An 11,642-nucleotide genomic window follows, 5' to 3' on the forward strand; every position below is an offset into this window, starting at 1 on the left:
AGTAAGAAACTATAAGCTGTACTGACTTAGCTGTCGTTGAAGCTTAAAAAGTTATCAATAAAGTAGAAATAGAATCAGGTTTTCCTTTTATTTAGGAAAGTGGGCAGGCAGCAGGATAGTGATAATTCTAAGGGGGGAGCTTGTTTGATATAATGGCCTTGGGGGAGGGCACTTCTCAGAACGAATGCGCTTATATGAGGAAATACAACAATTTGTCACAGTGTTAGACTGGAAGATGCTGATAATCCTATCGTTGCAGCAATGAAAAGCTGATTTACCAGATCTTTTTTATTCTTTTGAGAACTATTATGAGGGATACTTGCTGTTTAGTCAACATCAAGAATATTAAACAAGTAAAGGAAATTATGAACTCACATTTCTGTTCAAAATTATTCTGAACTTATCAATTGTTAATGCACAGGCTTCCCAAGCTCACGTCTCCAGAAAAAGCAAACAATTAACTCATCACTTTGTCCTATAGCAGGAATAGCAGTGACGGCAAACAAGATGAAAACATCAGAGAACGTGGGAAACCAAAACGGACACACAAAATGTGAGTAAATCCTAGTGATCTCACATAAGGGCTTGTTATTATAGGCTCCTGTCTTACATGTAAATTGCTCATATTTCGAAATATTTATCATTGTAAATCGAACATATTTCGTTCCCCATACTATTCCTTATAATGTGTTCAAAATTTCAGTGGTTCCTCTTGTAACTTAACACTGAGTTACACAACGCGTGACGCTTTCATTAATTTTTCTGGAGACCGGAGCTTGGGATGCCTGTGCCCACAGCTGTCATTGAAAACACTCCTTAACAGGAGTTTTTAGTTTACCTAACAGATCCTGTAAGTTAAAAAAATATCACATACCTACTGCTTGCACTACTTCCTTGTCTCCCTGTGTTTGTTCTCTTGTTTCACTTGAAGTGTCTGGAGCTGCATAGAATGAAAACACTGAAGTTATAATCATGACTCTCTTTAAGTGCTATCAATGATGATTTTAGGAGGTCAGTGAAAATGATAATGCCGCTTAATTAGTTTTAAACAGCTCTTAATTTTTATGTCATAAAAGCCAGGCAGCAGTTTACTGTTCACAAAATAAGCTTTTGAGTCAACAACGCCACGATTCTCTTAAAATGCGAATTGAGGCCTCAAAGTGAAAACCAAACTTTCGGACTTCAAGCGAGGCTTATAGCTAGTGACATTATGAAGATTCCAAGGCCAGGTAAATATTGTGTTTGAGTAAAGAGATGTCCAAAAAGTATTGTTTGATAGAAGATTTTGTGTCAAAACGTAGAACTTTCAGAATTTGCAAAATAATGCTGTGCAACATTAACAGATAATATCTTCAGACTTCAAGACTATCCTTCAACAACACTTAAGCATTAAATGTTACAGATGTATTTTATAACTCTACTCTCTGACTTTCTGGGATCTGTTGTACAGTTCAAACAATATCACGCAGGCTAATTTTTCAGAAAAGAACCAAATTAGGGCATAACCTGCAATGTTACATGTTCATTCACCCACCTGGTGCAGACTCACTTTGTTCCCTTCCATCTCTTTTCTCAACTTCTAGGCCACTGTGTGGAAGATCACCTAAAGAAAGTGAAGAGAAATATTTATGAGATAAGCTGATATCATAGCCAGCAAACATATTTATTATCTGCCAATCATTTTGAAGCTTCAACAACTTCCCCCCTCCTCCTGTGCAACCCACAGGGAAATGCCTTACGTTCATAAAACAGAAGTCTTTTAAATCAAAGGTATTCGACGGATACAGTAAAACATAGGAATCAGGAATAAATAACAAACACCAATGAAATAAAGAAACAATCAAAACTGTTAATGGTGTGGGTAAGAGGGAAAAAAAATTATCTTAGAAGCTAGAAATATATACCTTGCCGCTTGCTTGCTTGCTTGCCTGCTTGATTGCTAGTAACATGTGCACAGATACCTAAGAGGTAATATATTAAAGTAATTTCGCAGTAAGAACATGTTAGCCATTGGCTCTATGGAGGTCTATGTCTTACATGCTGAACAAATTGCTCTATTTTAAGGAGATGACTAAAATGTACCCTGCCTGTACCCAGTCCAGACCTCTCAGTTGTCGATGTCTAGATTCATATCGATAAAGATTAATGTTCACTAAAATCTTCGACATGTACACACTGAGAAGTTCTAGAAACAACTTCCTACATTTTGGGAAATACCTAGTACCTTAAGATGGTATGCTATTACTATGGTTGTTGCAATCAAATCTGTGATTTGTAAATTCATTTGTCAGTATACTCAGTGCCAATAACTGATGTAACTTTCTGATTACAGATTTCCCATTACTACCGTCTGATTAGTATTACCACCATAAAGAGTTTAAAAGCTCACGTTTCGAGTACCATTTGCTCTGACTACGCTAACGCTAAAAACGTCAGCTTTTAACGCCAGCTTTTTAACTCTTAACGATGGCCAATTTATGTTATCAACTCAGTTGACAATACTAAATTATACTCTCTGGTATCCGCCAGTTTCGCCCCATTTAATTTTCGACCCAGCAACTTCGTCCCGCATCAAAATGCCGAAAGCATAATGACTAAATTCGGATAAAAGCGTCCTAAAAAGGTGAGATCATTTTGGAGGACGCCTCTAAGGAACGAAACAATAGCGCAATAAGCGACCTCGAGCGTTTACAAGTGTATCCTTCTGTTTTGACGTGCCGGTGAACTCCAAGGAATGGTTGAAAACAATTTATGCCTTCAAGTTTTTTCGCTCAGTGTCCTCAAGTTTGATTTGTATTCATTAAAACAGAGCATTTTCAGAGCTTTAATAAGGGACCTTAAACGAGCATATTTGATGAGTGTAGGCCAAAGGTTGCATTTTACTTCTTGTTATTGGCGTTGTAATTTCTGCACAGCCAACTTTCACCGGCGCGTATGAAGCATGAATTCCAAAGAATGACTGCAGAAATTTTATGCATTCAAGTTTTGTTCGCCAACTGTTTTCAATTTTGATTTTCATAAAATAGAAAAGGGCATTTTGCGAACTTAATAGAGACCTTTGAATGAGGTGCGTGTGAGGCATGTCTTGCAAATCATCCTTTCTCTAACATTCCCATGAGCGCGTGCCAGATCACGATCGAAATTTACGAAAGAGAAGAGATAAACCTTCAGTAAATAAACTTCAGTAAATAAACTTGGATCAGAATATGAGGCAGAGAGCGCGTGGAAGAAATGGACAAGATTTTTAGTCAAGTTCACTGCAAACGCAAACGGCAAATGTCGCCTACTTTTCTTCTTATCCAATAAACCAAACTCACAAATATCTTCTAATTACAATAAACGCAGATATTTTTACATTAGTGCTCTTAAAGCTGAAAGGCAGACGAAACTGAAAAGAGTCCAGAGAAAGAAGTACAGAGATATGCAGGCAAAGTTGTTTGTGCACTGGGATGAATACCAGCAGGGAAAGAAGAGTACCTCGCAACTTCTCAGGTCGTGTTCGTATTGGAACGGACTAAGAGCTAATTGATTGAAACCAATCCGTGAATAGAGTGGAAATAGACTTCAGTCGGAAGTGATCTGTGAGCGGGTCACGCCACATGAATTCAAACTTGCTTGATTCGAGTTTACATAAAATATATAACATGTTAGTTGTACAACACAGTCGTTTTAGAAACGCCTTCAATCACAAATAAAAGTTTTTTTTTCTTTAATAAAAACATCATCGAAGCATTATGTATAAGCAAAACACAAAAAACACTGTGCACATGCTTGGCACATTTACATGAACATAAAGCCACATTCGGTGAATTGTCTAATTTGCATGAAATCCACACAATTCTTGTTTCCGTATCTTTCCATAAATACTTTTAAATATAAACCTGTTGCATAAATACAAATGTTAAAGGACATAAAATGTAAGTTGGACATAAAAACACATATTTTATGAGGGGGTCAAACTTGGAGTTGACACGGGTCGAAGTTAAACGGAGCGAAAATGAAACGTAAATACTTTTAAAATACAAATCTGTTGCATAAATACAAGTGTTAAAGGACATAAAACGTAAGTTAGACATAAAAACACATATATGATGAAGTGGGTTGAACTTGAAGTTGACACGAGTGGAAGTTACACGGGACGAAACTGGCGTAATTCTACTCTCCCACCGACGCATAAGAAACTCAATTCATCATATTTAACACACGTAAAAACGCCTTTCGATGTTGGTAGCTTACCGAACTCAAATGAAGTTTGCCGAACGTTCGTTTACCTCAACCGAATTTTAGGTACGTACCATACAATAACCTCACCTCGTATGGGATTCGATGGATGCCTGCTCTTTCTCCCTAAATTTCTCAAGCTTTTAAAAGGATTGCTCATTATTCTCCCAAAATTAGCATAGATTCCTTTCGTTCCCAACTTGCTGTGTAAAGAATTCCAGCTGGGCAGAAACCAAATTTACTAAAAAAACTTTCGAACTCTGGGCGTGACATTTTTCCGCTGGCAGAAACTCAATGGCGCCAGTAGTTCTAACGAGAATTCCCATTGGATTAAATTCTTGCATTTCGGCCAACAAGACCAATCTTTACTTCTCCGTTCACTTCCTTCTGAATGTTGATTAGCTTTAAGAAGAGACGGGAACCAAATTTAAGTTATCAGAACCAACTGGAGCTGGCTGGAACCGAGGACTGATTAGTAAGTAATCAACGAAGTAACTAATATTTAGTCCAGTCCGATGTTTGACTAACAAATTTTAGACTCAATGATATTAGTTTCCATATATACTCCATATACTCGACTGTGTTTGTATACTCAATACCAGATTACGTCTAATTAACCTCTCGTCCTTCAAGTTGTTCTTATTTATCGACCAAATCTATCACTTTCCGAAGAGATTCGCCACAGTTGCCGTTGATTAGGAAAAAAACTTAGAAATTTCAGCAGTTCAATGAATAGTAATTAAGGTGTGAATGAAAGTGATCCTCGCAGTAATGTGCACTACTTGGGCAGTAGTGAAAATAAGGCCTGAAAAAAACTCAGGCCTGTACGGGATTTGAACCCCGGTGCAGCGCTCTACAAACTGAGCTAACAAGCCAACTTGCTGCGAGGATCACTTTCATTCACGTCTTTATCCGCAGTTCAAATATACGACTTTCATATATTCTTAACTGTTTAACAGTAATGAACGAAGCCAATGGGCGCAAAAGCATGACTGTATGCGAGTTAAGGATAATGGAATAAACAAGTTACGGTCCAATTCAGGTGTAACTGCTTCAGGATTATTTTATCACAGTGCATTGCATTTTCATGTGACCTTGCTTCTTCCTTGTTCCATAACGTACTATTTTTAAGCACTGACTCAACTTCCGCCTATTTTGGTTAGAATTACATAATTAAATAAAATCTCGCATTCTGATCGGTCAACGAAGCGAAGTATTTAGCGTTTAATTGCGAGTTGAAAACGAGGCTAGGTGATATTGTTTCGCATCCGCGTAAATATAACAACTATCGCCAAATTGTAACAAAGTTTTCTACGATGTCATTTTAAACTGTTAGCAAAACCATTGACACCTTTTGAAGAGCGAAAAACGAACAAAAGCGTTTTGCAAAGTGAGTCAGAGGTTCTTCCCTGTTTTGAAATGAACTACAAATTCTTGGAGAGGCATAAAAGCGAGAAAATCCTGTGAACACGGCCTAGAAAATGGCAAGCAAAAGTTCAACCACACAAGACGAAGAAGCGACAACGGAAGAAGTGCCAGGGTCGATTGCCATACGTGTAGAAGAGGAAATAAATACCTTTAATCGCGATGTTAAACTTTCAGCGCTTTCGGTTGGACACTTCATTTCTTTCAGTTTTGCCACAAGAGAGATAAAAGGTGTAAATTAATTTCCTTCTCTTCTTGGAAAAAGATGTTAAAGATAAACGGCTTGTAAATTCAATGAAATACCAGTATCATCCTTAAAATAGTGTGAAGCTTGTTAAAAAGTTTGAAGACAAATGTAAAAACAAGCACAAGATAAAATTAAAGTTGTCGAAGATTCAAATGTGTACCACTGACCTTGCTTCCTATTCGCTATCGCAATGACAGTTCTGACAGTTTACTTTGAAATGGTTTTCTGGGGCACGCACTCAGGATAAAAACAAACAATATTAATATTGTTTTCATTTTTAACTCGTGAATTGCGCGCATACGCAACAGCGAGTTGTAGATACGATGTGGGGAATAGCACTCGCTCGCTCGCTCGCTCGATTGGTCAATTCCTGTAAACGTTTTTTCGATTTTAGGCTTTTGAGTGCATTTGATAGTTTTTGGCGAGCAATAAACGAACGAAATGGCGACCTTTGTTGCTAAGAATAGTGGTGGGGTGACAGAGAAGCCAATGATAATCTTAAAAGTTTTTTTTTTTCGTTTTAGTTTCAACAAGCGGCGCCAGCGACTGGCAGGCATGCAAGGATTCACACTGAAATAACAGAACAACCTTGTTTTTCATAAAATTGTAATTTACAATCCTTGAACTTGAGAACGGTCCGAAGATTCATTGAAAATATCACTTACTGCGAAGCGCTCGGAGTTTACAGATGTTCAAAAGCTTTTTCTGTTACGGCGTGAGATTGAGGACAAAATCGATCATCACGTTTGGTATCTTGTGTTTTTCCTGTGTGAAGCAACAAAAGATGCCGGCGACTAACGAAATTACAAGTTAACACGAAATCAAATAACACCTAAACAAACAATTTTAGCTACCGATTTTCAGTGAATTTTTAAAGAACAATTTTCTTTTGAGTTTCAAGACAATTTGAAGATTCAAAATACATATTACGTACTAAAATGCTTAGGTTATACACCACAAAATTGATAAATGGGCCTGAAATGAAATTCTATCTTGTTATTGATTATACGTTGCCTAGCACGTGACTAAAATCTACCCAGGCGGAGATCCAAAATGACGGTGGCAGTCTTGGCTTAGGTATATCACTCGAAACTCGTTCCCGTTTGTCTCATTTGATAAAGAGGGAATCGTTAATGTTTACATTAAGACAGTATTGCCTTGATTTTCTAATATTTACAATGATAGACAGTGAATTTCAATTTTCACGCACCCATTGAGTTTACTTCCAACCTTTTCTTTTGAACCAGAAACAGAAATGATATACGTTTAAAACACATGACATCATCCACCCCTGTCAAATGCAATAGCATGATCATTTCAATTGTAATGCCTTCTTATCCCAACGTTACTTTGTTTCTTTGCTACAATAGCGAACACTGAACTACTGCTCGTACTCTAGATATGACAATCAACCACAAAACTCCCTAAACCAGATAACATTAAACATAATCCAAAAAATCATGTGTCAATTCACGAGTTTGCTCACAGAGCACTTTGATTTCTTATTTTGATGCAATTATGAGATTCAGGGAAAATCTATTACCTGACTTATGAATTCCTGAACGATTTCGCGATTCATGCGATATCGGTTTTCGCTTGCAGTTTAACTCGGAATTCTCTCGTCAGGTGATAAATTTTCCTATAAAATTTACACTTTATGAAAAGAAATCAGGTAAAACGTTTTTGTATTTATTTCTGGTCATTTGTTGTCTTGAACTTTTGACAACTCCAACTTGATTATGGCCCGGTCGCCTGAGGGGGGAGGGGGAAATGTTATGGACCGGTCGCCTGAGGGGGGATGGTGGAGGGTTTTGAATGAGTCACGATTAAGTTTACATGATCCCCCCTCTTAGGCTGATTATCTCTCGTCAGCAATAATGCTTTTCACGATTTATCTGTTTCTATAACTTCCTAAAAAAGTTTTAACCTTAGTTCATTTTAACTCTTTTGGTACAGGAAAACCCTCCAATCAACGATCAGAGAGAAAATGGCGTATGTGACACAAAGGACATCCATAATTGTCTACCTTGTCTTTATTTGATCAGTAGTCTTGTGATTTGCACCAGAGCAGACCTAATAAGTGAGTGCACCGACGCCACTATTTGTATTGGAACCTATGCTGACATCTACAAATCCTTAGCATCAGATGTGAACAGTTTTAACATCGAATCCGCCTTATATCCGGCAAATGAGCCTTCCTCAGTTCTAGTCTTCGTCAATATATATGATCAGAATGGACCAGATAAAGCAGGCAACGATTCCATACCTGCTGTAATGAAATACACATGGAGTTTAAGAAGCCTTTATGCTGCTTTTCCCGCTGTTTTCCTGGAGATCTCATCCCTTTTCTCGATACTGGTGACTCCACGCACGCAAGAACTAAACATCACGATTCCATACTTTTGCTGCAATGTTTCTGTAAAAGACAGGAAAAGAATGATTAAAACTGTACTGGCTGCCGTAAGTATTTCAAATAGCTATTTTTTATTAGCGCACAAAGCCCCATTCGCGAATTCAAGATGTTAGCGCAATGCTCAACCAGTTTGCTTAGAAATTCCGAAAAGTTTCTGATGAGTCTTTTAGCTGAGACGAAACGCAGCATGTTATTAACCACGAAATATTTTTTCACAAGTATTTAACAATTTCCATGGTAGAAATAATTAAAAATGTCCGTAATACAAAAGGCTCTCATTCAACTAAATTTCAATCTCACTTTACCTAAACCGTCACGTTCACATTTTTCTTTTCTACAAAAATATTTCGGAATCATCCTCACTGATACATTTTGAGTGGTTTGTGTATCAATATGCTGTTGCGGCTGCTCGACGCCCAGCCGTCACCTGGGTCCTCATACGGAACATTTAAGTTTTTCGTGCATGCCCGGTGGCGGCATCCTCGAACGGTGCCACGAGGCCACCGAGTTAACACCTTTTTATCTCGTTCGGTTTTTCGATTTTTGGTCTTAATGTTAGACAATGTAAAATTTTGTGCGAGTTTTCTCAAAGCCCTCGTGAAGGATTTTGGATTAAACTTTGATATTTCAAATGGTTAGTCACCGTTCGCGGCAACAATGCTTTCTTGAGTAGTTTGAAAATGAGAAGTTTATACCCTCCGTAACAAACAGGTATCTCTTTACATCCCTAGCTCTACGAGGGCCATTTCTGTACAAAGGCCACTGTCCCCTGTGTGGAGAGGGTTCAGTTATATTAAGTCGCCTCAAACTCAGTAAAATGTTACAAACTAGCTTAGTTTTTGTGCTTTTTCAGTTGTCTGTGTTCACTTAGTGTTTCAGATATCGGGCCTTGGCGGTCAGAAAACTTGATCTTGGAAACCAATTTTTGTCTTTTTTTGTTAGGTTTGTCTTTGTCTTATGCCATTCATTTAGCAATGGTTACGGCGTAGCTGTCAGTCAGGGTGCAAGAATTGTAAAGTTATGTTAGGCTTGTAAGATTCCATCTATCTCCGGCCTCGTTACTATGCCCTCTTAACACAGAATTTGTTTTTAAGAGGACATAGTAACGAGGTTGGCAACCCGATTGGTTCTTAGGGTGAGCAAAATTTTCTCCTTTCTCTGCCCACAGGTAGTGCTAACACCTAACACTTCGTTAAATTCTCTTGTTATATTTTCGTGAATTAATAAGCAAGCAATCGTCATTCTTTTGACGTTTTAAAAAACATTTAATCCCCCGGCATTTCACCGCGTCGGATTGCCAAAGGACTCCTGTTTACGCGTCCCATCAAATCCCATCAAATTTCCATAAAGGAAAACCTTCGTCGACCCTTGTGGAAATGCCTATTTTTCAACTTCTTGGATCAGTTGGTGCGAGTTATTTAATTAGCTAATGATATACAATACCGATGACGTCAGGAGCAAGCCTCTCGTCAACCTATCAGACGGGAAGAGGAAGAACATGCAAGGGGACATATATATATAAATATATCACAGCATATACATATAAGATTTCTGTTATTGGCAAATCAATGAGTGGTTTATAACGTCTAATTTACTGACTGCCAAAGGCCTTTTAAATCGAAAATGATGACTTCCGCTTAGGTTGTCGAAACCTCCGTCAGTGATCACTACCTCCAGAACTGCTTAAATAAAATACTCCTGCTATCACCAAAAACGGTTTTTCACTGTTACATGCTCCACTCTTATAATCACGTCTGATGTATAATTTTTTTTTCAGCTTCAAGACCTTGCTGTAACTCCTGGTTTGCGAGATCCACGCTTGAATTTTGCAGAATCTGTCATAGAAGGGCACATCCCAGACATGAAGACTACTGATCGTTCTTATTTAAGGGTAGTTTTGTGGTTTTCTTTCCTGTGTCCCATGTTTTTTGGTCCATTTTTATATTTTTGGGTCTTACAATACTTAAAAGATGACACTCAAGGCACATCACTCTCTGCGGGAAGCGATGGAAACCGTAGTAGGGTGGATTATATTTGTCGTAGATACGAAGAACCATTGATATGTTCAGTAACTCTATTTTGTTGTTTCCTGTTGCTGATAGAGGTCATGTTTGTTTTAGCTAGAGTGTGGACATCCACCGAAATTTCAAAAAGAGGAAATATGTCGCGAGACTTTATTGTACTCCTTGCACTTATACCAGAATGGTTAGTGATATGCTGTTGTAACTGCCTTTGTTGTGAAGATTTGGATATTAGTTCATTTTTCAGCAGATTATTGCTGATTATGTGCACGAGCTTGGTTAGTTACCATTTGAGCTGGGTTGCAGTGGGTATCATGGTTAATCCAGCTTGGGGCGTTTCTATTTTGCTGATACTTTCCTTTTTTGGCATTACCTTATTTTTTGTAATCAATGAAACAACCCACGCAAATGACTTTCGCCTTTCTGCCCTTTTCGCATATACACCTGGCTTCCTTGGTCTCTGCTTTGTTGTCGTCCCTCCAGTATTAGTTGGACAGTCATTTTATGGTCGGGAAACTGCAGATGATATTCTAAAAGCAGCGTTATTGTCTGTTATCGGTGCTGTGTCATGGCTGTACTTCAAATCTCGCAAAGCTTCCTCTGATACTTCACAGTGTGTTGAGGCTGCTAAGCAAGCAGCAGCTGTAGCGAGGGCTCTAGCCAAAAAAATAACTGTACCTCAACGTGATGGGACTGAGGTTCATTCTGCAATTGTGGCAGCAGCTATAGCTACATCCTCTGCAGCTAGTGCAGCTGCGGCGGCGGCGGAAGCTGTGGCTGTTGCTTTGGCTGCAGCCAAGAATGAAAATTCAAAACTTAAAGCCGCGCAAGGTGGAAACGAAAATAGCACCCCAAATGGAAATGGATTAAGCGAGGAGACACATCCCCTATACGAAATCCAAAGTGCCTCCGGACGTTAAAACATCGAATCTCGGTCACTTTGAATCAATGTTGGTCTCCTTCCCCACTTCCCCCTCCCTGCTCTTACCTTTCGTGCAGGCTCTCTAAGAAAAATTAATCCTCGCGTTCTTGCCTTGGTTTTAATGGCGGTGGTCTAACAGTTTATGTAAGAGTACCAATAGTTCGCTCGTCAAAATGCTCTTGCTTTATATTAAGGACAAATAATGATATTACGCAAGTTTTAGCTAGAAGTAAAACTCGCTCCTCGGGGCTTATGTGGCCTGGTACGTTTTTGAATTCACTTTGCTTGCTCCTAGAGAGCTCTAGCTCTTATTTCTTAGTTTATAACATGATATCGATTTCCTGTGACGTCTTTGGTACACACCCCATTGATTTAGATTTCATAGAAATAAAA

General features: G+C 38.5%; 1 pseudogene; it reads left to right on the plus strand.

Annotated features, from left to right (window-relative positions):
* The first annotated feature begins 5,702 nt into the window (after positions 1–5,702).
* LOC136280785 (uncharacterized) lies at positions 5,703–11,247 on the plus strand (annotated as a pseudogene).
* Positions 11,248–11,642: the final 395 nt, after the last annotated feature.

Source organism: Pocillopora verrucosa, chromosome 5 (assembly GCF_036669915.1).
Source record: "Pocillopora verrucosa isolate sample1 chromosome 5, ASM3666991v2, whole genome shotgun sequence".
NCBI classification, from domain to species: domain Eukaryota; kingdom Metazoa; phylum Cnidaria; class Anthozoa; order Scleractinia; family Pocilloporidae; genus Pocillopora; species Pocillopora verrucosa.